Source organism: Arachis hypogaea, chromosome 5 (genome assembly GCF_003086295.3).
Source record: "Arachis hypogaea cultivar Tifrunner chromosome 5, arahy.Tifrunner.gnm2.J5K5, whole genome shotgun sequence".
NCBI lineage: Eukaryota > Viridiplantae > Streptophyta > Magnoliopsida > Fabales > Fabaceae > Arachis > Arachis hypogaea.
Window position 1 is genome coordinate 76,138,667 of NC_092040.1, and position 27,393 is coordinate 76,166,059.

Here is a 27,393-nt window from a genome sequence, read left to right on the forward strand (position 1 = left end):
TAATACCTTACGTGAGTAAGGGTCGATCCCACGGAGATTGTTGGTATGAAGCAAGCTATGGTTATCTTATTAATCTATGTCAGGATGCTAATAAGGTTCTTTGAATTTTTTTTAAAAAGTGAAAGTGTTTGGAATAAGTAATTGTTACTCAATAATGAAGAATATGTTGGAGTTTTGGAGATGCTTTGTCCTCTTTATTTCAGCTTTTCTCTTGTCCTCCTCTTCACACACGCAAGGCTCCTTCCATGGCAAGCTGTATGTAGGGTGTCACCGTTGTCAATGGCTACTTCCCATCCTCTCAGTGAAAATGGTTCGAATGCTCTTTCACATCACGGCTAATCATCTGTTGGTTCTCGATCATGTCGGAATAGAATCTATTGATTCTTTTGTGTCTGTCACTACGCCCAACAATCGCAAGTTTGAAGCTCGTCACAGCCATTCAATCCTTGAATCCTACTCGGAATACCACATACAAGGTTTAGACTTTCCAGATTCTCATGAATGCCACCATCAATTCTAGCTTATACCATGGAGATTCTGATTAAAGAATCTAAGAGACATTCATTCAATCTGATGTAGAACGGAGGTGGTTGTCAGGCACACGTTCGTGGATTAAGGAAGGTGATGAGTGTCACAGATCATCACCTTCTTCATGGTGAAGCGCGAATGAACATCTTAAATAGGAACAAGCATGTTTGAATGGAAAACAGAAATAATTGCATTAATTCATCGAGACGCTGCAGAGCTCCTCACCCCCAACAATGGAGGTTAGAGACTCATGCCGTCAAAGAGTATAAAAATTAAGATCTAAAAATGTCATGAGATACAAAATAAATCTCTAAAAGTTGTTTAAATACTAAACTAGTAACCTAGGTTTACAGAAAATGAGTAAACTAAGATGGATAGTGCAGAAATCCACTTCTGGGACCCACTTGGTGTGTGCTGGGGCTGAGACTTAAGCTTCTCATGTGCCTGGGCTGTTTCTGGAGTTGAACGCCTGGTTGTAACCTGTTTCTGCCGCTAAATGCCAGACTGCAACATGGAACTGCCATTGAACGCCAGTTTACGTCGTCTATCTTCGCGTAAAGTATAGACTATTATATATTGCTGGAAAGCCCTGGATGTCTACTTTCCAACTTTATTGAGAGCGCGCAACTGTTTTGGCATCTCACTTTATCGTTTGAAGTTTAGAATCATTGGCATCTATAAGAACTCAGAGTTTAGATAGTGTTATTGATTCTCCGAGTTAAGTATGTGGATTCTTGAACACAGCTACTTTTATGAGTCTTGGTCGTGGCCCTAAGCACTTTGTTTTCCAGTATTACCACCGGATACATAAATGCCACAGACACATAACTGGGTGAACCTTTTCAGATTGTGACTCAGCTTTGCTAAAGTCCCCAGTTAGAGGTGTGAACAGTTTGATTTAGCCGCTTAGGCCTGGATTTATTTCCTTGGGCCCTCCTATCCATTGATGCTCAAAGCCTTGGATCCTTTTTACCCTTGCCTTTTGGTTTTAAGGGCTATTGGCTTTTTCTGCTTGCTTTTTCTTTTTCTTTTATTACTATTTTTTTCGCTCTCCTTTTTTTTTTCAAGCTTTTTATTCACTGCTTTTTCTTGCTTCAAGAATCCATTTTATTATTTTTCAGATCATCAATAGCATTTCTCTTTTTCATCATTCTTTCAAGAGCCAATAATTTAACATTCATAAACAACAATGGCGCCAAAAACTTGGTGCACGAAATTGTGATCATCAACAATGGCGCCAAAGACTTGGAGCTCTCAAACATGAATCACACTTTGTCATAACTTCGCACAACTAACTATCAAGTGCATTGGGTCGTCCAAGTAATACCTTACGTGAGTAAAGGTCGATCCCACGGAGGTTGTCGGCTTGAAGTAAGCTATGGTCACCTTGTAAATCTCAGTCAGGCGGATTCAAATGGGTTATGGATTTTTCATAATTAAAAGATAAATAAACAGAAAATAAAGATAGAGATACTTATGTAAATCATTGGTGGGAATTTCAGATTAGCGTATGGAGATGCTTCATCCCTCTTGAATCTCTGCTTTCCTACTGCATTCATCTAATCCTTCATATTCCTTTCCATGGCAAGCTGTATGTTCAGGCTTCACCGGCGTCAATGGCTACCTCCCGTCCTCTCAGTGAAAATGGTCCAAATGTGCTATCACTGCACGGCTAATCATCTGTCGGTTCTCGATCATGTTGGAATAGAATCCAGTGATCCTTTTACTTCTGTCACTACGCCCAACACTCGCGAGTTTGAAGCTCGTCACAGTCATTCCTTTCCAAATCCTACTTGGAATACCACAAACAAGGTTTAGAATTTCCGAATCTCAGAAATGGCTACCAATAATTCTAGCTTATACCACGAAGACTCCGATCTTTCTGAATGGAGGCTAAGAGATACACGCTCGATCTAAGGTAGAACGAAAGTGGTTGTCAGTCACGCGTTCATAGGTGAGAATGATGATGAGTGTCACGGATCATCACATTCATCATGTTGAAGTGCAGTGAATATCTTAGAATAAGAATAAGCTGAATTGAATAGAAAACAGTAGTAATTGCATTAATACTCGAGGAACAGCAGAGCTCCACACCCTTAATCTATGGTGTGTAGAAACTCCACGGTTGAAAATACATAAGAACAAGGTCCAGGCATGGCCGTGAGACCAGCCTCCCCAAAACGTGGTCAAGAGATCAAAAGATGATCCAGAGATGAAAATACAATAGTAAGACGTCCTATTTATAATGAAACTAGCTACGAGGTTTTACAAAATTAAGTGAATGATGCAGAAATCCACTTCCGGACCCACTTGGTATGTGCTTGGGCTGAGCATTGAGTTTTACACGTGTAGAGGCTTCTCTTGGAGTTAAACGCCAGCGTTGGTGCCAGTTTGGGCGTTTAACTCCAACTTTTATGCCAGTTCTGGCGTTTTGTCTTCAGAATAGGGCAGAGAAGGGGTGTTTGAACGCCAGTTTACGTAATCAAAACTCGAGCAAAGTGTAGACTATTATATATTTCTGGAAAGCTCTGGATGTCTACTTTCCAACGCATTTGAGAGTGCGCCATTTGAAGTTCGGTAGCTCCAGAAAATCCACGTCGAGTGCAGGGAGGTCAGAATCCAACAGCATCAGCAGTCCTTTGTCAGCCTCTGAATCAGATTTTTGCTCAGGTCCCTCAATTTCATCCAGAAAATACCTGAAATCACAGAAAAACACACAAACTCATAGTAAAATCCAGAAATATGAATTTTGCATAAAAACTAATAAAAAGATCCCAAAAAGTAGCTAGATCCTACTAAAAACTACCTAAGAACAATGCGAAAAAGCGTATAAATTATCCGCTCATCAACACGCCAAAACCACCATCGCACAGAATCCCCTTCGCAAATGCCATCGTAGACTCGCACATCTCGCGGTCTCGGTCCTACGCATGTTCTCCTTGCCATGTCGTCTCCATCCCGTGAACGTCTGCGTCCTAATCTCCCGTCATGTGAGCGTCGCTGTCCTCCCCGACCCATGAGCGTCGCTGTCTTCCCCGTCCCGTGAACGCTGCTATCGCTCTTCCTGATTCCTGGGTTTGTGAAATTCTCGTTTTAACTACTCTATTTTTTAAATCTTCTAGACCTCTCTTCTCTCTGTTAATCTTCTATTTGTTCTGGTTATGTTATTAAATTGGTTTTGCTGTGTTTAATTTGCTATTAATCTTCTATTTGTTCCCCAACTAGTCGCTCATCCGTCATGCCGTTGGCTTCGGTGGCGCCATTTTGCTGTGCATAGCTTTGGCCTACTTCATCTCCGACCGCCGTTGGACGAAGCAGAAACCGATTATGAAGAAAAGCAGAGGAGTGGTTGCTCTTCAAATTATCCAAGAGGTACAAATCCTACTATTTTTTAGGGTTTTAATTTATCATATTCATATTTGAAGTCTGAATGAATAAAATTTTTAGATAAATTCATAGTTTGTGACAAATTACACTACAAGAAAAAAGCCCTGTCTTTAGTGGGATCTGCATGGAAAACTATCAAGTCACTACTGGTATATGAATTGTACTGATTTCGTATATTGGAGTATATGAAATTTATTTCAACTTGGATAATGAGATTCATTCACTGGTATTCATTTGTTCGAATAATACAGATACCTGATACAAGGTTTGAGTGATATGATCGTTTGTTATTTTGTTTGGTTATGATGTAAATTGCTTATTGGAATGGTTTCTGATTTTTGTCTTTAATTTTTTTGGTAAAGAAATACTAAATGGGGGTTTCTTGTGGGTGTGAGTGTGTCTGGTGCACCGCCACCTAGAACGGTCTTGGTGCAATAGTGTATCCGTGATAAAGGTGTATTGGAAGTTCTATGCAACTATGTGATGTGTGAGCATCTTTTCTATCTTTTCCTAGTGAATTTGCATGGAAATTGTTGAGTTTAATAAAGAATTAATTATATTTTAGCCACTATGTATGCTATTTTGAGTTTTGCGTAATACTGTTTATTTTGGGTAGCATTCGGGGAATTTGATGGAGTTTCTGTAGCACAGGAATCAAAGGAGATAGCAGCAAGGAGTGACGCGCACGCGTGCCAGACGCGTGCACGTGATTTGGAGGTATCCATGGCAACGCGTGCGCGTGACTGACGTGTACGCGTGAATTGAATATTAGCTCAGCGACGCATCCGCGTGACTTGTAGAAATGACCATCAACGCGTACGCATGACTGACGCGTATGCGTGACATGTGCCACGTGCAAAAAAACACTGGGAGCGATTTCTGGGCTGTTTTGACCCAGTTTCCAGCCCAAAAAACACAGATTAGAAGCTACAGAATGGACAAAGCAAGTGGTCCCTACCATTAGCTGAAGACTTGTTAATTAATTCGAATTTAAATTCAAATCTTATTTTTAGAAAAAGATATTATTTTTAATTTTTGATAATTAGATTTTAAATTTATTAGGATTAGTTATAAAAAGGAATCCGATGCCATCAGATTGAAACACAACACATTTTTATCAAAACCCTTATTTTTCTTCTCTAAACCGTGAGCAACTAATCCTTCATTGTTAAGGTTAGGAGCTCTGTCTATTTGTATGGATTGATTCGTTTGATCTTTCTAATTTAATCCATGTTTTGATTTATATTTCAATAATTGTTTTCGTTCTTTATTTTATGAATTTGGGTGGAACGAAAGTATGATCCATGTTCTAATTGAGTTCTTGTGAAACTTGGAAAAGCTCTTTACTTGAACAACAGCTTGAAAACATATTATACTGACTTTCTAATTGTTTGTATTTAACGGGATACGTGACATATAATCCCCTTATTTTTGGATATTTAGGATTATTTTGGCATATAAACTAGAAAATGATCATCACCCTCTAATTGGAATTAATTGACCAAGGAATTGGCAGTTAATAAATTTTAGAGGAGACTAGGAAGGTCTAAGGAATTAGGTCTAGTCACATATAGTTTGCCATGAATTAAATCTTGCATGATTAAAATAGTTAGTAAGAAAAATTAATCCGGAAAAAAAGATAACTCTGAAACCTTAACTGTTTTCTCAATATTTTATTCCCAACTTATTTATCTGTCTGTCTTTAATATTCTGAATTTACTATTAATATTTTTGAACTTCCAAATACTATTTTCTGTTTATCTAACTAATCCTATCAAACACTATTGTTGCTTAATTCATCAATCCTCGTAGGATCGACCCTTACTCACGTAAGGTATTACTTGGTACGACCCGGTACACTTGCCGATTAATTTGTGGGTTATAAAATACCGCATCACTATGATACTATCAGTCTACTAAAATTAGGGAAAGTATGAGGAACCAATGAAATATTTATACAATGTGTACAATGAAAATTTATAGAGTATTAGTGTTATATTTTTCCATCAGCCGAAGCTTTTGAGATGAGTGGTATCATGCATGGTATTAAAGCGTTAGATCCGAAAGGTCAAGAGTTCGATCCTTGGTGAACCTAAAAATTAAACTAATTTTTCGAGAAGATGTTTATTATCCCTTGTACTCGGATGGTTATTCTAAATAGTATAAGGGATGTTCATTTCATAACTCAATAGCCATTGTACATATTATACAAATAGTCCATTGTCTCCCTAGCGGGATCCCTAAAATTAAGGTCTCTTCTATAGTGCCTAACATTTACTGATAGCCTTAATAAATAAAGAGGTGAGTCTTACTTTACTCTATCTCTACTTTAGATAACAATGTGTTTTTCAAATTTTATGCGTCCTCAAAAATCAAATTGCTGACGTATAAAAATGAATTAAAATGCACTGTTCTTTTAATATGCATTCTTGCTATATGCTAATACGAAATACCCGTTTTCAAGGTTTTTCCCTTTATTTTTTTTGAAAAATTCATTTTGTCCATATTATTAAAGTTCTGGAGTTACTGTGTTTATGACTTAATATTATAAAAATGTATTAACTAAAAACACTAAAGTTTATTTAATATATTGGTTACTATGAACCTTTCATTTCTATGCATATACAAATTAGACAAATAAACCAAATTTTTCTAAACTATAATTGGAAGTTTCTAACCAAGTAATTTTGATGATTATTGAAAGTACAAAACATAGAAAGAATAGGACTCAAGAACTTGTGCAGGAAACAGAGTTTTCAACCTTAGCATGATGGGGTTTAAGTGGTCATTATTAAATAGGAGTCTAGATTTTCAGTGGTCATTTTCAAATTGGAGTCTAGATTGAGTGTTCAGTCTTACAGAAACATTGGAAACCTCTAACTGCAAAATACTAAAGTTGAGATAGCTGAGTTGTTTCTTTCATAATTTTAGTTGTAGGTCATGGATTCAGGCCAGGAATTTTTTACAATTGAAAAGTTTATGTTATTAATTGAAAAGTTTATGTGTGATTCTTAAGTTTATGAAACATTTTATTACATGCTTTTTGAAATATATTCTTGTAGAAGTTTACGAGGGTTGTCTTGGAAATTTGCATCTTGCTGTATCTATCCCTCTGAACTCTGATCATGCATGATAGAATTATAAACAGCCTTATGTCAAATTACTGATGAAGTGAATTAGTTACTTTATTAATTAGCATTGGCTGGGGACACTACAAGAAAAATCGTTAAAATCGACGGCCAAATCGACGGCTAAGCTATCGATAATATTAAAATTCGACGGTAAAATAAACGGCGGAGGTGGTCGTTATTAAGCTTGTCGATTTTTCAAAATTCTAATAAAATCGACGGCTTGCCTGGCCGTCGATAAAAATTTAATAAAATCGACAGTGTTTCTGTCTATAATATGAGTTTGAGAATTTTACCTTATTACTAAAATCGACAACGTTGCCGTCGATATTATTATATAAAATCGACGCCATTTTCGTCGATATTTGATTCAATAAAATCGACAAAATTGCCGTCTATAATATGCTTAATAAAATCGACAACGTTGCCGTCGATATTTGATTCATAAAATCGACAAAATTGCCGTTGATTTAATTATTTAGATACCGATAAATTCTGTGTCTATATTTTATTTTTCTTGTCTATTTTAAACTTAAAAAGTGACAATTCTGCCGTCGATTTTAATAATTATATGTTTTAATTATTTTTTTTCTATTTAAAAAATATTAACTTTTAAATACAAAAATAAAATAAAAAATAATTAATGCAAATAAACTTTTAAATATAAAAATAAAATAAAAAACAATTAATACAAATAAACTTTTAAAGATTAGATAATAAATTTACAAACTTATCAAAATAATAAATAATCCTCTAACATAAAAACTCAAGACAAGATAAATAACTAAACTTAGACTTATATTTATTTAAATTACAATTCACTAATAATATAAAATATTCAAAACATTTAGCTATGACTTTAAATCTGTGATGACTTTATAATTGAACATTATATTTTTAGAGATAATTCAAAAAGCTAAATTAAATTAGTCAAGAGTAAAGAGCAATTGAGCATCAGAATTCAGAAGTGATAACGTTAAATAACTCTCCAACAATCACAAAAAGATGAGCACGCATATAAGGAATCAAAGCACTACGTACTATTTGATGTATCATATCATATCATTAGTAGTGTAGAGAAAAGAATTAATTACATATACATTAACTAATTAATTAATCAGAAAAGAATTAATTACATATACATTCAGTACCAAGGTAATCAAATCACACAAATTACTAATCACAAAAGAAATCAAATCCAAAAACAAGCCTTTTGAGACTAGTAAATATTAAGCATAGTGTTCAAATCAAAACTGCATCCCTTGTACCTTGTGTGTATGAGATACCCGTTGCAGATGAACTGTATATGACAATAAGCAGGAGCATTTTCTCTGATCGGGGTTAATGGGGTTAGTGAACTGAATTGTAAATAACAAAGAAAAACTAAGAAACAGGGGAGGGATGAAATTAACTAAGATAGAAAGCAAATTACTCAAATAGAAAATTAAATCAAACAAAACAAAAATGCTCAATCTAGTGATCCTCTAATGTAATCATTGTCGATGCACAATCAATCCCCGTCAACGGCGCCATAAACTTGATTGGGGGAAAATTTGTCTCTCAACAAATCTCCATTCGGCAAGTGTACCGAATTTGTCGTCAAGTAAAAACTCACAATAGAGTGAGGTCGAATCCCACAGGGATTGATTGATCAAGCAACTTTAATTAGAGGAATGTTCTAGTCGAGCGAATCCATGAATAGAGTTGATACTTGCAGAAAATAAAATGGCGGTAAAGTAAATGACTGAAAGTAAATTGCAGAATTGTAATTGGGAATGGGGAATTGCTCATAAAAGTAAATTGCAGAAATTAAAGAGAATGGGTAAGATCAGAAATGGGGAGTTCATTGGGCTCAGGAGATGTTGCATTCTCCGGATCAATTTCAATCTCAGCTCTTCCTCAATCAATGCACACATTGATCTCCTTGGCAATCTTAAGTGATTGAACAACAATTTCTTGTGGTTCAATCTCTCAAATCTTGATCAATAGCCAATTTCTTGGTCAATTGCTCATGAGAAGAGATGAAGTATGGTCACTGATTATACCACATGCATTTCCCAAATCAAGTGTTAAGAGGGTTATAGCCACATACCCATCCACACCCAACGTGGTCCAGTATGAGAAAGCATTTCTAGCTGATCTCTTCATTCCTCTTTCAAGGTTCCGAAGAGATCCAAGTTTGAATAGCTTCTTTTCCAAGATAACTATCCAATTGGATGAAGATTGAAAGCTTTCAAGTAAAATCAAGAGGAAAGATAGAAGAAGAATAATGAAAACTAGTATTGATCCATCAAATTACAACAGAGCTCCCTAACCCAATGAAAGGGGTTTAGTTGTTCATAACTCTAGAAATCAAAATCAAAGATGGAGAATACATCATAAAGCTAGAAGTGCAGAGAAAGTAAAATACAAAGAGTAGTTCTATTTCCTAGCTCTCCGTCCGTCTCTTAAACAATTCAAAGCTACTCCTATATATACTATTCTTCTCAGCTTCTAGTTGGCTCTTCAAGTCTTGGGCCTTTGGGTCTTGAGTTTGAAGCAGTTCCTTTCTTCATTTGGGCTTGGCTTTACTTGCAGAGAGAAAGTGTGAAGTGGGTAGAGACTTTAGCTCAAGATGTCAAGGGTGTTTAACATTTAGTGAAAGTGTAAGTTCGAGAACGTTAGTGACAATTAACATTGCCACTAACGTTCCAATGCACCCCTTAGCTTTACGTTAAAGCTCACGTTAATTGAGTTAACGTGGCTTCTAACGTGGCTCTTGCCAACCTTCGAGAACGTTAGTGACACTCAACATTGTCACTAACGTCCCAGTGTGCCCCTTGCTTCACGTTAAAGCTTACATTAACTGAGTTAACGTGGCTTCTAACGTGGCTCTTGCCAACCTTCGAGAACGTTAGTGACACTCAACATTGTCACTAACGTTCCAATGTGCCCATAGGTCACACGTTAGAGTCCACATTAACTAGGTTAACGTGGCTTCTAACGTGGCCACTCTTAGCCATCCCAACGTTAGTGACAATGTTGAATGTCACTAACGTTGGCCCATCCTTCATTCCTCATCGTTAGCTTCCACGTTAACCAAGTTAACGGGGAAGTTAACGTGGCTCTTGGGGGTTGTGTGGTTGCTTCAACGTTAGTGACAATGTTGAGTGTCACTAACATTGTCGACAACTCTTCATCTCTTACGTTAGCTCCCATGTTAACCAAGTTAACGTGGGAGTTAACGTGGTACTTTGCACCTTAGGCCAACGTTAGTGACAATGTTGAGTGTCACTAACGTTGGCTTCTCTTCCCCTTTTAACGTTAGAGGCCACGTTAACTAAGTTAACGTGGCTCTTAACGTGGCCATTTGTGAGCAATTGCCAACGTTAGTGACAATGTTAAGTGTCACTAACGTTGGCTCAACTTCTCTTCTCCACGTTAGAGTTCACGTTAACTTAGTTAACGTGACTCCTTAACGTGGCATTGATGGCTTTTGAGTGTTATTGGCAATCACTTTTCTCCTTAGCCTTGCAAGTCACTCCCATTCTTTGCTTCCTTTGTTCCTGAAATCAAACAATACAGTGCATCAAAGTTCTAATCCAAGTCATGGGGGATGCAATATCAATTTTGTCATTAAAATCATGCAAAATCCTCATGAAATCGTGTAAAATGCACAATGCATGCTTGAATCAGGATGTAAATGATTTTCTACCCAAAACTAGCTTATTTCCTAAGAAAATGCAATGAAACTACCTAAAAACAGTAACGAAAAGGTCAGTGAAACTGGCCAAAATGCCCTGGCATCATTCTCTCACATAAATGGCTTTCCTAGACCTGAGATCTGTCATTCTCCTGCAAGTTGAGGTCAATCAAAACATTAATATCAACTTATCTAGATTGGAAAATACTACAAGTAATCTTCTTCTTACCTAGAATGGTACTTATCAGAAGCTGCTCCCATCATAAGCTTCTTGATATTATGCTTGCAGATAAGTTCTACAATCCCTTTTTCAATGCAATCCTTATCAATAATATGCAGTTTCTCTGCCTCTACCTGTATCATAATTAGCCAAAGATCAAAGAGTTTCACAAACCATACTGCCTATGCAATGAGAGAAATTTGAAAATACTTACCCCCATTCTTCTGCAGATAATAAGATAGTCATTCAGAATATTATGCATGCCTTGCTCTTCATTTTCTCGATGTTCTTGAACTCGATGCTCTCCGGCTGCACTTTCTAGAAAATTAGCACCCACTAGAGACAAATAAATTGTTAAGTTAAACACCATTTTCATTTCTCAACAACAATATAACAAAATGAGGAGGTTAAGGAAAACAAATCAATTGGGACAAGGTTTGAAGAATTATGCTTACATCTTGAGTGCTATCCATTTCTATAAACACAACCTGCAGATTCTCATAGATTTCTGATTTGCTTGATTTCTGCTTTATGCTTTCTTTGGCACTTTTAACCATATTTCTTCTTATCAACTACAATTAAAAAATATAATATCAAATCTCAGATTCATTAATAAAACTTGCTGCTACTGATTCTAAATTTCAAAGCTCATTCACCTACCTATTTCTTGAGAATAGCCAGGCTCTTGGTGTGCATAGGGGATTGAGGCAAAACTCCATTTGAAGGAGGCAAGCCAATTAATCCACAAAGCAAAGTATGATCAAGTTTCAAAATCAAACCAAAGTAAAACTTCAGTTCTTAAATCCAATCTAATTACAATTAACATGATAGAGATACATTTAAAAACCTATGTTTAAGACAGAAACATGCCATGAATCCTAGTAGCAATATGTCATAGTGATATGCAGAAGGCTTCTTTAGGTTGAATTCCTTCTGCTGTGCTAACTGTGAAGCAACACTGATCAAAGAAATAAAGCCATGCTATCATTATAGCAGGAATAAAAGTAGCAAATATATATGTTGGTGAAATCTTGCCCATGTCTTGAAAATGTCGAGCAAAATCCTCTTCGTTTCAAGCTCTGAAAAAGAGCAAGTTAGGGTTACAGATTAAGTGAAACCATAGTTCCAAATTCCAATACAATTCGAATTAATTGCAGAATCGAACAAAGAGATTGAGATAACAGAATGAAATTCTTCATATAGCAGGTAAAACCAAAGCAGCTACAGAAAAGAATCAGAAAATATGAGATATGGAACAAGTAGAGACTTTACAAAAATTGCAGAGACTAAAAAACAAAAGAAAGAAATCAACAATTGACAGAGTTGTGAAGAAGAACTCCATTCAAAAATTAGAAATTCAGAATCACAATTCACAAAACAAGGAAAACAAGTAAAAGGAGAACCTTATTGTTGCAAGAGCAATGGAACTATGAAATCATTTGTTGCAAGTTAAAGTAGCACTTGTAATAGTTCATGTGACAAATTGCCGGAGATTCATACAAAGAAGGAGGTGCTATGACGTGTTTTCGATTTGAAATAGTGGACGGAGGGACGGCGGCACGAGTGTGAGGGGCGACGTTGGGTGCAAGAGCAACAGAGCAATAACACGGTGGCAGCGGAGTGAAGAGGCACGGCGGCATTGGAGGGGAGGGTTGGTGAAATGGCAGAGGTGAAATGGAGAAGGCGCGATTTTGGGTTAACTTCTGAGCTAAATTGAGGTTAATTGGGGGGAAACGAGGGACGCGGGAAGTAAACCAGGGAAAAGGTTTTTGGTGATAAAAATCGACACTAATACCGTCGATTTTATTTGAAAAAAATCAACATTTTGTCGTCTATTTTATACAATAAATCTAAATCATCCATCTCATTTTAAAAAGATCTTTATCGTTTAAATTTATAGACGATCAAGACCGTCGATATAATAAATATTAAAATCGACGACATTTCTGTCGATTTTAAAGAGAGAAAAATATTCCCACCCATCTTTCGTCCCTGATGCAATGCCAATAGGAGGGTGTTCTAAGTTTTTAAAAAAACAAACCACCCCATCGTCGATTTTAATATTTTATTTTTAATTTTTGTTTTTCTATTTTATCGACGGCAAACCGTTGAAAATTATCGACGAATATTTTGGGCGTCGATTTTTAGCGTCGATAATTACCCTTTTTCTTGTAGTGAAAATCGACGGCCTATTTGTCGATTTTAATTAAAAAAACACATACAGCATCTATTTTATAGATTAAATTTATATCGTTCAAATTTATCGACGGCAAAGGTGTCGATATTTTAAATAATAAAATAGACGACATATTCGTCGATTTTAATATAAAAAAATCCATATAGCGTCTATTATATAGATTAAATTTAGACTGTTCATTCCATTTTAGAAAGTAATCTAGACCGTTCAAATTTATCGACAGCAAAGTTGTCGATATTTAAAATAATAAAATAGACACCATATTCGTCGATTTTAGTATAAAAAATAACACATATAGCGTCTATTATATATATTAAATTTAGACCGTTCATCCCATTTTAGAAAGTAATCTAGACCGTTCAAATTTATCGACGGCAAAGTTGTCGATATTTAAAATAATAAAATAGACGCCATATTCGTCGATTTTATTTTCGACTTCTGGTTTGCCTATAATATGACGATAATAGAAAAATAAATTAATGGATTATAAAAATATCGACGACTAGGCTGTCGATTTTAATATTTTTTATTTTTAATTATTTTTTTAGTAATATCGACAACAGGCCGTCAAAAATTATCGACGGCAAAAATAGCCGTCAATTTTTGGCATCGAAAAACACGCTTTTTCTTGTAGTGGGAAAAGAAAAACCAAAATAACATTGGTAGGAGAAAAGAAAAACCAAAATATACTCAACATGATCTAATATAAGGCACATTCAAGCTACTATTAACAGAAATTTTTAAACTTCTTTAAAGTAATAAATACATTGAAACTTTAAGTTATATAAATTTTGCATTATCTCATTTGTAAATAGATATCTCTCTAGTTCCGAAGAAGATCCTGTAGAGACTTTTTCCTCTTGAACAACCCAAAGACCTACTCTTTTTTATGAAACTATGATGCAGAGAGAGATCAAGAAGAGAAATTGAATCTGATATTTTGTATTATTGTTCTAAATTGTTAGTTGTACAATTTGATAGTTCAGATATTAGCTAATGGCAGTAGCTTGTGGATTGAGTAAACCAGATTTGGATGATTCTGTTCTGGCAATTATAACATAATTTTATTTTCTTGATTCTGTTAAGCTAATACTAGATATCAAATTGTAGTTTCCTATACCAATTGTATTAGATACTAGATAGTAACACTTTAACTGATTAATTAGAAATCAATTATGTTATTATTTATAAAATAGTAACATGCATGAGTATTAATTCAGCTTGCTAGCATTAGGAGAAATATATGCTTTTATACATTTGTTTGTTCTAGACAGAGATTTATTATTCCATCTTATTTTTATATCATAAGTTTCATACAAATTGAGATTCTTTATTTTTCATGCAGGTTTTTGATGCACGAAAACTTGTCTCTCAACAAATTTCCCTTCGGCAAGTATACCGAATTGTCGTCAAGTAAAAACTCACAATAGAGTGAGGTCGATTCCCACAGGGATTGATTGGTGAAGTAACTTTAGTTGGAAAAGTGTGCTAGTTGAGCTAAGCAGAGATTTAGTTGAGATTTGCAGAAAATTAAATGGCGGGAAAGTAAATTGTAAAAAATAAATTGCAGAATCTTAAATGGGAGTTTGAGGAGATGATCATAAAGATAAATGGCAGAAAGTAAAGAGAATGGGTAGGATCAGAAATGGGGGATTCATTGAGCTTAGGAGATGTTGCATCCTCCGGATCAAGTTCATTCTCATCTCTTCCTCAGTCAATGCATTCATTGATCTCCTTGGCAATCTTAGATGATTGGATCCCAATTCCTTGGCAACCTAATCTCTCTAAGCTTGAACAATTGCCCAATTCCTTGATTTAATTGCTCATGGGAAGAGATGAAGTATGGTCACTGATTATACCACATGTATTTCCAAATCAAAATGTTGGGAGGATTGCATGTCACTATATCCGCCCAAACCCCAATTTGGTCCAATATGAGAAAGCATTTCTAGCATGATCTCCTCATTCCTTTTCCAAGGCTCAGAGGAGATCCAATTATGGAGAGTTTCTTTTCCAAGACAACTAACCAATTGAATTAAGATCGAAAGCTTTCTAGTAAATCAAGAGAAAAGAAAGAGGAAGAAGAATGAAAACTATAATCGATCCATCAAATTACAACAGAGCTCCCTAACCCAATGAAAGGGGGTTTAGTTGTTCATAGCTCTAGAAATGAAAAGTGGTAGAGAAGAGTATATTCTTCAACAAAAAAATGAAACAAACTGAAGGTAAACAACTAAATAAAGTAAACAAACAAAAAAAAATGCTCAATCAAGTGAACTTCCAACTTAATCATTGTTGATACAAAATCAATCCCCGGCAACGGTGCCATAAACTTGATGCATGAAAACTTGTCTCTCAACAAATTTTCCTTCAGCAAGTATACCGAGTTATTGTCAAGTAAAAACTCATAATAGAGTGAGGTCGAATCCCACAGGGATTGATTGGTCAAGCAACTTTAGTTGGAAGAGTATGCTAGTTGAGCCAAACAGAATGTAGTTTGAGAATTATAGAAAATTAAATGGCGGGAAAGTAAATAGCAGATAATAAAGTGCAGAATCTTAGATGGGGATTTGGGGAAATGAGCATGTACATAAATAGCAGAAAGTAAAGAGAATGGGTAAGATTAGAAATGGGGAATTCATTGGACTCAGGAGATGTTGTATTCTCCGGATCAAATTCATTTTCATCTCTTCCTCAATCAAAGCATCTATTGATCTCATTGGCAATCTTAAGTGATTGGGTTCCAATTTCTTGGCAACCCAATCTCTCTAAGCTTGAACAATTGCCCAATTCCTAGATTTAATTTCTCATGGGAAGAGATGAAGTGTGGTCACTGATTATACCACATGTATTTCCAAATCAAAGTGTTGGGAGGATTACATGTCACTATATCTGCCCAGACCCCAATTTGGTCCAACATGAGAAAGCATTTCTAGCATGATCTCCTCATCCCTTTTCCAAGGCTCAGAGGAGAACCAATTATGGAGAGTTTCTTTTCCAAGACAACAGACCAATTGAATTAAGATCGAAAGCTTTCTAGTAAATCAAAAGAGAGGAAAGAAGAAGAGAATGAAAACTATAATTGATCCATCAAATTACAATAGAGCTCCCTAACCTTATGAAAGGGGTTTAGTTGTTCAAAGCTCTAGAAATGGAAAATGGCAGAAAAGAATCCATCCTTAGCTAAAAGTGCAGAAAAGTAAATATACAGAGGGTAGTTCTCCAAACTGCCAAGCTCCTCTATAGTTCAAAACTACTCCTATATATACTACTTCTCTTGATCTTCTAGTGAGTTCTTCAAGTCTTGGATGTGGGCCTTAGATCTTGATTTGAAGCAGTTACAATCTTTAGTGGGCTCAACTTGCAGAAAAGTATGAATTAGGCATGGGTGTTATTGAAGTTAACGTTAAGTGACATTGTGGGTTCGAGAACATTAGTGGCAATCACCTTTTTCACTAACGTTCCAACCCCATATAACCCACGTTAACTCCAACGTTAGTGGCACTAATATGACCACTAACGTTGCCTTATAAACCTTCGCAAGCGTTATTGGGACTCACCTTTCCCAATAACGTTGCCTTGTGCCCCTTGTCCCTACGTTAGAGTTCACGTTAGTGTAACTAACGTGGCTCTTAACGTGGGTATGCCTCATCTTCGAGAGCGTTAGTGTCACTCACCTTTGTCACTAATGCTCCAAGTGCCCCTACTCTCCACGTTAGAGCTCATGTTAACTAAGTTAACGTGGTAGTGAATGTCATCTCCAACGTTAGTGACAAAGGTGAGTGTCACTAACGTTAGCTCATTAATCTTAGCTCCACGTTAACTTTCACGTTAGTGGTCTTAACGTGACCACTAACATGGGCAATGCAAGTTTGATCCAACATTAGTGACAAAGGTGAGAGTCACTAACGTTGGCATTGTTCCTCTCTTCCACGTTAGAGTTCACGTTAACTAAGTTAACGTGACTCTTAACGTGGCTCATTGCCAAATCTTGGAGCGTTAGTGGTGTTCATGTTTACCACTAACGTTGGAGCTTTCTTTATCTCCACGTTAACTACTACGTTAACTTAGTTAACGTGGCAATTAACGTGGGCTTATGATGGCTTCGCAGGCATTATTGGTGATCACTTTTCTCATTAACGTTGCAAGCTCTTCCCCATTCCACGTTAGTGGTCACGTTAACTAGGTTAACGTGGCTACTAACGTGGTTCTTCCTTGCTTCCTTTGTCCTGAAATCAAGCAAATAAAGTGCATTAAAGCTCTAGTCAAAGTTATGAGATTATGCATCATCAATTTGTCATTCAATTCTTGCAAAAACCTCACGAAATCATGTGAAATTCACAATAGTTGCTTGAATCAAGGTGTGAGTGTATTTTCATCCAAAACTTGCCTTATTCACTAAGAAAATGCATGAAACTACCTTAAAACAGTAAAGAAAAGGTCAGTGAAACTGGGCTAGATTCCCTGGCATCACAACACCAAACTTAAAGCTTGCTTGTCCCTAAGCAAGTACTGTGACGTAGGAAGAATGGATAAAAGAACAATAAAATAATGTAAAAGTAGAATCCCTGGTTTATGGGGTTTCATGCATAGCAACTTAGGTTTATTCCTTTACTAGGCTTCAGGCCTTTATCAAGTCCTTGGTTACTCTCTTGATTGCATCCTTTGAGACTTTTTAATTGTTGATCCTCCCCCCCCTTTTTTCAAGATTTATTGCATTCTTCTTTTGGCTAAGTGCTCTGTAAGAGGGCGACTCTTTATGATAAGCTTTCAGTCAGCACTCCCAAACCAGTTGGTTCAAGGTGCTAGGTGTTAAGACACCCCTAAGAACGTACTCCCTCAAGTCTCTTTCCCTCATACATACACACCACAGGCACATGGTTTGTTATTTTTCTTTCTTGAGACCATGGCGTCCAGCACCTCTTTGGGTTACTAAGTGTTCTGTAGCAAGGGTCACTCTTGATAGTGGACTTTCAGCTGATAATCCCGGATTAGTTAATCCAAGTTACCAAGTGATGAGGCACCCCTAAGAGCTTATTCATCCAAGCATATCCCTTGCACATGAACACCGCAGACACATGCCTCAATCTTAAAACCCTTGGTGCCTAGCATTGTTTCTTATTGTGTTTCTTTCCTTTTCACTTTTATTGCTCTTTCTCTTTTCTTATTGGGATCTTATTATTTAGTTAGTCTTATAGGATGTGTTTCAATCATAGGATTCAGGATAGATAGTTGCCTTCTTTCCTTGTTGGTGAACCAACTTAACTAACTAATCACCCTACCACAAACATTCAGGATTCACTTCACAAAATAACTCCACTCTTGTTCTTATCATAACATTTTCTTTTTGATTAACTTAAAGGACAGGCATATAAGTAAGCAAGATGAAAGCGAACACTAGGGACATTAAGCTCAATAACATGGACCTAAACAATGAAAACCTTAAATGCAGAATTGAAAATCCTAAGCTACTCATGGAAGCATGTTCTATTTCATACATGATTTTCCTTATTTAAAGTTTGAAAGAGATAGAACTAAGAAGGAACTCTACCACCTTTCACTTATTGGAATGCTCATGTTCCTTTGTCTTGGGATCCTCCTTGATTGCTTGAGTCCCCATTCCCTTTGCGCTTTCCTATCAGCCTTTTCTAGAAACCATCATCCTTCATCTTCTTCTTTAATGCTTCCTTTTGCTGTTTCACTTTCCCCTCTTCTTGCTCTGTTAAGTCCTTGCGAACTACCTCATAACTTGGGATGGCAGGGTGCAAGTGATGCATATGTCCAGTCATATAGTTTAACTTGGCCTGAGTGTTTATGCTAAATTCTTCTTGATGCAGTTGCCTTCCTTTATTGAGCACACTGAATTCATTGAAGGCTTTCATCTGAGCTATCTGGCTTTGGTTGAGTTCTTGAAGGTGTTTGTCCTGGATTTCTTGCCTTTTGGACACTTGATTGATGGCTTGGGTGAGCTGGGAGTAATGCTCCTATTGCAACTCCATTTGCTGTTTCTGCCACTCTCTTTGTTGATCCATCCAACTAGAAAGTAGTTTTTCTTGATGATCCATCCTTTGAGCTTGGATATGTAGTTGCTGTTCTTGTCCCTCCATATAGCTACTTGCCATATACTCAATGGCTTCCTTGATGTGAAACAGATTTATATTGGTTAGATTAAATTGTCCTTCTTGCTGGTTTCCTGTTTGTTGGGGTTCTTCTTGGTGAGGTTCTTCTTGGTAGGGCTCTTCTTGTGCAGTTCTTTCCTATCTGAGGTCTTCTTTGTTGTTGAGCAGGTGTCACATAGTTTATGCATTGGAGCGTGACTAGCCTCCCAGGATTTACCCATTGTGGATTGTTGTCTTCGAACACCACCTTTGGCTTTCATGCATAGTCTCAGTATGGTGCTGGGGTACCAAAGTCTAGCACCTGGATCATTCTTCTTGGCTGAATCTTGGATCCCTTCAGCTATAATTTCATGCACATTGATGCTTCCACCCTTTACTAGGCAATGTACCATGGTGGCTCGAGCAATATTGACCTTAGAATTGTTTGCGGCTGGAAGGATAGATCTCCTTACTAGCTCAAACCATCCCTTGGCTTCTGGGATAAGGCCTCATCTCCTAATGAACCTTGGTCTCTTGTCCGAGTATCTTTCCCAATCAGACCCAATGACATACATATCATTCATAATTTCTTCAAGTTCATCTTCCTCGGGAGCATTACTTATTCTTACTTGATAGCTAAGCTCATCAAAATGTGGTGATTTCAGCTGAAGAGTCCTTGTTATAGCATTGGGGCTAAAGTCCACCTCCGTTCCTCTTACATAACTTTTGAAAGTGGGAGCCCTAGTGCTATCTTCTCTGATCGCATTTTCCTAGAACTCTTTGATGAGGTTTGCATTTATCTTTGTCTCTGGGTTGGTGAGCTTTTGCCAGCCCCTCTGTGCAATCTTCTCCCTGATTTTAGGGCATTCATCCTCGTTGAACTGGAATGTCAATTCTGGCAAGATTTTCTTGTTTTTGATCCATTCATACTGAAGCTCATGGAAGGCAGTCTTGAATCTCACGGCATCGGAAGGAGGCTACTCCATCGGCTCCTTCCTTCTTCTTTTTTTAGAGTTGGATGAAGCCATGATGGTTGGTATGGTTGCAGCTCACAAGTCGTGACCAGGAGGGTGTGTGTGGAACTTTTGGTGGAGGATGAAATGTGTGTGTTCAAAAGAAGGGAAGGGAGATGAATGAGAACAAGAAGTGCACGGAGAGGGTGCAAAATGAGGATCATTTATATAGAAGAGTGATGGGTGTTTGAAAGGTGTAGATTGCTAGTTTTGTTTTGTGATGGACGGTTGGGGCTTGACCTTGGGTAAGCACAAGGATCACCTCTTTTATGAGGTTCTTGGTTCGGTCTCCAAGGCTATCCACTTTCCAATGTTGCATGGCAACACTTTCCAAGATACTCCCCTTGGAGACAAGTGTATAAGTTCCTTGGTATAGTGGCCGAATCTCCCTTCCTTGATTGTCCTATCAAGTACCATCAATGTCCTTTTTTATTTCCTATACAAGACAAAAAGGAGTGCAAATGGTTAATTGAGATTTTTGGTGGGAAGACTTAAGGTGTGAACTAGCTACTAGAAAAAAAATCTTTTTCTTTTGTTTTTAAATACTAAATGCTTTTTATGAATGTAAATCAATCAACCACTAAATTGTCCATGCATGCAACGTTGGTACACCAAACTTGTTTGTGATTATATGGTGCAACAAGATTCGGAAATAATCTCTCATCATGAAGTGTGTTCAAGCCCCCTGGGTGTGCCTTGAACATCAAACTTAGCATGTTAAAGTCGTGATCCAAAGCAAAAAGAGTGTGCTTAAGAACCCTGGACACCTCTAATTGGGGACTCTAGCAAAGCTGAGTCACAATCTGAAAAGGTTCACCCAGTTATATGTCTGTGGCATGTATGTATCCGATAGTAATATTGGAAGACAGAGTGCTTTGGGCCACGGCCAAGACTCATAAAGTAGCTGTGTTCAAGAATCAACATACTTAACTAGGAGAATCAATAACACTATCTGAATTATGAGTTCCTATAGATGCCAATCATTCTGAACCTCAAAGGATAAAGTGAGATGCCAAAACTGTTCAGAGGCAAAAAGCTACTAGTCCCGCTCATCTAATTGGAGCTAAGTTTCATTGATATTTTGGAGTCTATAGTATATTCTCTTCTTTTTATCCTATTTGATTTTCAGTTGCTTGGGGACAAGCAACAATTTAAGTTTGGTGTTGTGATGAGCGGATAATTTATACGCTTTTTGGCATTGTTTTTAGTATGTTTTTAGTATATTTTAGTTAGTTTTTATTATATTTTTATTAGTTTTTATTTAAAATTCACTTTTCTGGACTTTACTATGAGTTTGTGTGTTTTTCTGTGATTTCAGGTATTTTCTGGCTGAAATTGAGGGATCTGAGCAAAAATCTGATTCAGAGGCAGAAAAAGGACTGCAGATGCTGGTGGATTCTGACCTCCCTGCACTTGAAGTGGATTTTCTGGAGTTACAGAAACTCAATTGGTGCGCTCTCAATTGCGTTGGAAAGTAAACATCCTGGGCTTTCCAGCAATGTATAATACTCCATACTTTGTCCGAGATTTGATGGCCCAAACTGCCGTTCTAAATCAGCTCAAGACTGCCCGGCGTTTAACGCCGGAACTGGCACAGAAGTGGGAGTTAAACACCCAAACTGGCACAAAAGCTGGCGTTTAACTCCAAGAAAAGTCTCTACACGAAAATGCTTCAATGCTCAGCCCAAGCACACACCAAGTGGGCCCGGAAGTGGATTTATACGTCATTTACTCATTTTTATAAACCCTAAGCTACTAGTTCTCTATAAATAGGACCTTTTGCTATTGTATTTTCATATCTGGGTAGCTATCTTTGAGTAGTCTTATGCTATCTTAGATCTTGGGGTTGCCCTCACGGCCATGCGTAGACCTTGTTCTTATGTATTTTCAACGGTGGAGTTTCTACACACCATAGATTAAGGTGTGGAGCTCTGCTGTACCTCGAGTATTAATGCAATTACTATTGTTCTTCTATTCAATTCAGCTTATTCTTATTCTAAGATATCACTTGTTCCTCAACTTGATGAATGTGATGATCCGTGACACTCATCATCATTCTCACCTATGAACGTGTGCCTGACAACCACCTCCGTTCTACCTTAGATTGAGTGGATATCTCTTGGATTCCTTAATCAGAATCTTCGTGGTATAAGCTAGAATTGATGGCGGCATTCTTGAGAATCCGGAAGGTCTAAACCTTGTCTGTGGTATTCTGAGTAGGATTCAAGGATTGAATGACTGTGACGAGCTTCAAACCCGCAATTGTGGGGCGTTAGTGACAGACGTAAAAGAATCACTGGATTCTATTCCGACATGATCGAAAATCGACAGATGAATAGCCGTGCTGTGACAAAGCGTGTTGAATATTTTCACTGAGAGGAAGGGACTGTAGCCATTGACAATGGTGATGCCCAACATACAGCTTGCCATGGAAAGGAGTAAGAAGGATTGGATGAAGACAGTAGGAAAGCAGAGAGACGAAAGGGACAAAGCATCTCCATACGCTTATCTGAAATTCTCACCAATGAATTACATAAGTATCTCTATCTTTATTTTATGTTTTATTCATCTTTTAATAATCAATCCTCCATAACCATTTGAATCCGCCTGACTGAGATTTACAAGATGACCATAGCTTGCTTCATACCAACAATCTCCGTGGGATCAACCCTTACTCGCGTAAGGTTTATTACATGGACGACCCAGTACACTTGCTGGTTAGTTGTGCGAAGTTGTGATAAAGAGTTGAGATTGAAATTGAGCGTACCATGTTGATGGCGCCATTGATGATCACAATTTTGTGCACCAAGTTTTTGGCGTCGTTGCCGGGGATTGTTCGAGTTTGGACAACTGACGGTTCATCTTGTTACTTAGATTAGGTAATTTTATTTTATTTTGTTCTTCAGAGTTCTTAAGAATGAATTCTATGGTTTCAGATGATGTTTTCATCATCACCAAAGCTGATTGATTCTCATCAATTTAGCTCTTGAATGTAATGTCCTACAGAAGCTTGGCTAGCCATGTCTAATCTTTTTAGACTAAAGCTTTAGACTAACATTGCATGATTCCTAGAAATTCTTATTAAGAATTTTGATATCCTTATTTTCTTTTCCACTCAATTTTCGAAAAATCCAAAAAAAAATTATAAAATCTTAAAATCAAAAATACTTTTATGTTTCTTGTTTGATTCTAATGTCTAATTTTAAGTTTGGTGTCAATTGCATGTCTTTATTCTTCTAATTGTTGAAAATTACATGCATTATGTTCTTCATTGATCTTCAAGTTTTTCTTGATGATTTCCTTGCTTTGATCTTTAAATTCTCTTGTCTTGAGTGTTTTGTTGTTTCTCATATGCATTCTCAATTTGTTAGTGTCAATAGTATACAAACTTCTAAGTTTGGTGTCTTGCATGCATTGTTTATTTGATTTTAGTTGAATTTTAATTATTCCTCATCATTAAAAATTCAAAAAAATTCTTAATTTGTGTCTTTTCAAGTCAATAATACAGAGAATTGAAGATTCAGAACATGCAGCAGAGGAATTACACAGAAAAAGCTGGGCGTTCAAAACGCCCAGTGAAAAAGGAAAACTGGCGTTTAAATGCTAGCCAGGGTACCTGGCTGGGCGTTTAACGCCCAAAAGGGTAGCATTTTGGGCGTTAAATGCCAGAATGGATACCATTCTAGGCGTTTAACGCCAGGATGGCACAAGAGGGAAGATTTTGTTTTTAATTCAATTTTTTTTCAAGTTTCCATAATTTTTCAAAATCAAATCTTTTTCAAAACATATCTTTTCAATCATATATTTTCAAAATCAATTTCTTTCCATTTTCAAAAATACTTGCTAACAATTAATGATTTGATTCAACATTTCAAGTATGTTGCATTTTCTGTTGAGAAAGGTTTAATGTCTGAATCATATCTTTTAAATTTCTTGTTAGCCAAGTCATTAATTTTAAAAATCAAATCTTTTTAAATTGTTTTTCAATCATATCTTTTTAATCAAATCTTTTTCAAAATAGTTTTCAATCATATCTTTTTGATTTCTAATTTCAAAATCTTTTTCAAAAATCACTTTATTTCTTTCTCAATCTTAGTTTTCGAAAATCATCAATCAAATTTTCAAAATTTCTTTTAATTGTTTCAAAATCTTTTACTTTATTTTCGAAAATTCTTCCCCTCTTCTCACATCCTTCTATTTAAGGACTAACACTCCTCCACTATCAACAATTCGAACTCTATCTCTCTTGATAAGTTTGAATTCTTCTTCTTCTACCTCCTCCTTCTATTCTTCTTTTCCTCTGACATCTCAAGGAATCTCTATACTGTGACATAGAGGATTCCATATTTTCTTGTTCTCTTCTCTTTCATATGAGCAGGAGAAAAGACAAAAGCATTCTTGTTGAGGCTGACCCTGAACCTGAAAGGACCTTGAAGCGGAAGCTAAGAGAAGCTAAAGCACTACTCTCTGTAGAGGACCTAACAGAAATCTCCAAACAAGAAGAAGACATGGCAGCCGAAAACAACAACAACGCCAACAATGCAAGGAAGGTGCTGGGTGACTTTACTGCACCTACTCCCGACTTCTATGGGAGAAGCATCTATATCCCTGCCATTGGAGCAAACAACTTTGAGCTTAAGCATCAATTAGTTTCTCTAATGCAACAGAATTGCAAGTTCCATGGACTTCCATTGGAAGATCCTCATCAGTTTTTAGCTGAATTCTTACAAATCTGTGACACTGTCAAGACCAATGGAGTTGACCCTAAGGTCTACAAACTTATGCTATTCCCTTTTGCTGTAAGAGACATAGCTAGGATATGGTTGGACTCACAACCTAAAGAAAGCTTGAACTCTTGGGAAAAGCTAGTCAATGCCTTCTTGGCAAAGTTCTTTCCACTTCAAAAATTGAGTAAGCTTAGAGTGGAAGTCCAAACCTTCAGACAGAAGGAAGGTGAATCCCTCTATGAAGCTTGGGAAAGATACAAACAATTGATCAGAAAGTGTCCTTCTGACATGCTTTCTGAATGGAGCATCATAGGTATCTTCTATGATGGTCTGTCTGAACTGTCCAAGATGTCATTGGACAGCTCTGCTGGAGGATCTCTTCATCTGAAGAAAACGCCTACAGAAGCTCAAGAACTCATTGAAATGGTTGCAAATAACCAATTCATGTACACTTCTGAAAGGAATCCTGTGAATAATGGGACAAATCAGAAGAAATGAGTTCTTGAGATTGATACTCCGAATGCCATATTGGCTCAGAACAAAATCTTGACTCAGCAAGTCAATATGATTTCTCAAAGTCTGTCTGGAATGCAAGCTGCACCAGGCAGTACTAAGGACGCTTCATCTGAAGAAGAAGCTTATGATCCTGAGAACCCATCAATGGAAGAGGTGAATTATATTGGAGAACCCTATGGAAACACCTATAATTCTTCATGGAGAAATCATCCAAATCTCTCATGGAAGGATCAACAGAGACCCCAACAAGGTTTCAACAACAATAATGGTGGAGGAAACAGGTTTAGCAATGGCAACCCTTTTCCATCATCTTCTCAGCAACAGATAGAGAATTCTAAGCAGAGCCACTCTGACTTAGCAACCATGATCTCTGATCTAATCAAAACCACTCAAAGTTTCATGACTGAAACAAGGTCCTCCATGAGAAACTTGGAGGCACAAGTGGGTCAGCTGAGTATGAAAGTTACTGAACTCCCTCCTAGTACTCTTCCAAGCAATACAGAAGAGAATCCAAAAGGAGAGTGTAAGGCCATCAACATGGTCGAATTTGGAGAGGAGGAAGAGGCAGTGATCACCACTGAGGAAGACCACAATGGACGTCCACTGGCCTCCAATGAGTTCCCTAATGAGGAACCATGGGAATCTGAGCCTCACACTGAGACCATGGAGATTCCATTGGATTTACTTCTGCCATTCATGAGCTCTGATGAGTATTCTTCCTCTGAAGAGGACGAAGATGTCACTAAAGAGCAAGTTGCTAAGTATCTTGGTCCAATCATGAAGCTAAATGAAAAGTTATTTGGTAATGAGACTTGGGAGATTGAACCCCCTTTGCTCACCAAAGAACTAGATGACTTGACTAGGCAGAGATTACCTCAAAAGAGATAGGACCTGGGAAGTTCTCAATTCCTTGTACATTAGGCACCATGACCTTCAAGAAGGCTCTGTGTGACCTAGGGTCAAGCATAAACCTCATGCCTCTCTCTGTAATGGAGAAGCTAGGGATCTTTGAGGTACAAGCTGCAATAATCTCACTAGAGATGGCAGGCAATTCAAGAAAACAAGCTTATGGACTTGTAGAGGATGTTCTGGTAAAGATTAAAGACCATTACATCCCTGTTGATTTCATAGTCCTAGAGACTGGGAAGTGCCTGGATGAATCCATCATCCTTGGCAGACCCTTCCTAGTCATAGCAAAGGCTGTGATTGATGTTGACAGAGGAGAATTGATCATTCAAGCGAATGAAGAATCCTTTGTGTTTAAGGCTCAAGGATATCCCTCTGTAACCATGGAGAGGAAGCATGAAGAGCTTCTCTCAAAACAGAGTCAAACAAAGCCCCCACAATCAAACTCTAAGTTTAGTGTTGGGAGGCCACAACCAAATTCTAAGTTTGGTGTTGAACCCCCACATTCAAACTCTAAGTTTGGTGTTGGGAGGTTCCAACATTGCTCTAAACATCTGTGAGGCTCCATGAGGGCCCACTGTCAAGTGATGAGCGGATATTTTATACGCTTTTTGGGGGTAATTTCATGTAGATTTTAGCATGTTTCAATTAGTTTTTAGTAAAATAATATTAGTTTTTAGGCAAAAATCATATTTCTGGACTTTACTATGAGTTTGTGTGTTTTTCTGTGATTTCAGGTATTTTCTGGCTGAAATTGAGGGAGCTGAGCAAAAATCTGACTTAGGCTGAAAAAGGACTGCTGATGCTGTTGGATCCTGACCTCCCTGCACTCGAAATTGTTTTCTGGAGCTACAGGAGTCCAATTGGCGCGCTCTCAACGGCGTTGGAAAGTAGACATCCAGGGCTTTCCAGCAATATATAATAGTCCATACTTTGCGCTAGGATAGACGACGTAACTTGGCGTTAAACGCCAAGTTCATGCTGCTGTCTG

General features: G+C 37.2%; 1 long non-coding RNA gene and 1 other non-coding gene across 2 annotated transcripts; both read right to left on the reverse strand.

The window, feature by feature from the left end:
* Nucleotides 1-10,831: 10,831 nt before the first annotated feature.
* LOC140184592 (uncharacterized) lies at nt 10,832-11,314 on the reverse strand. The gene is made up of 3 exons (XR_011881675.1): nt 11,160-11,314; nt 10,955-11,079; nt 10,832-10,877 (listed from the first exon to the last, which is right to left on the reverse strand). It is a non-coding gene; the product is annotated as an uncharacterized lncRNA (long non-coding RNA).
* A 13,852-nt stretch (nt 11,315-25,166) lies between these two features.
* Nucleotides 25,167-25,274, reverse strand: LOC112804170 (small nucleolar RNA R71). The gene has a single exon (XR_003202789.1). It is a non-coding gene; the product is annotated as a small nucleolar RNA R71 (small nucleolar RNA).
* Between the last annotated feature and the right edge of the window lie 2,119 nt (nt 25,275-27,393).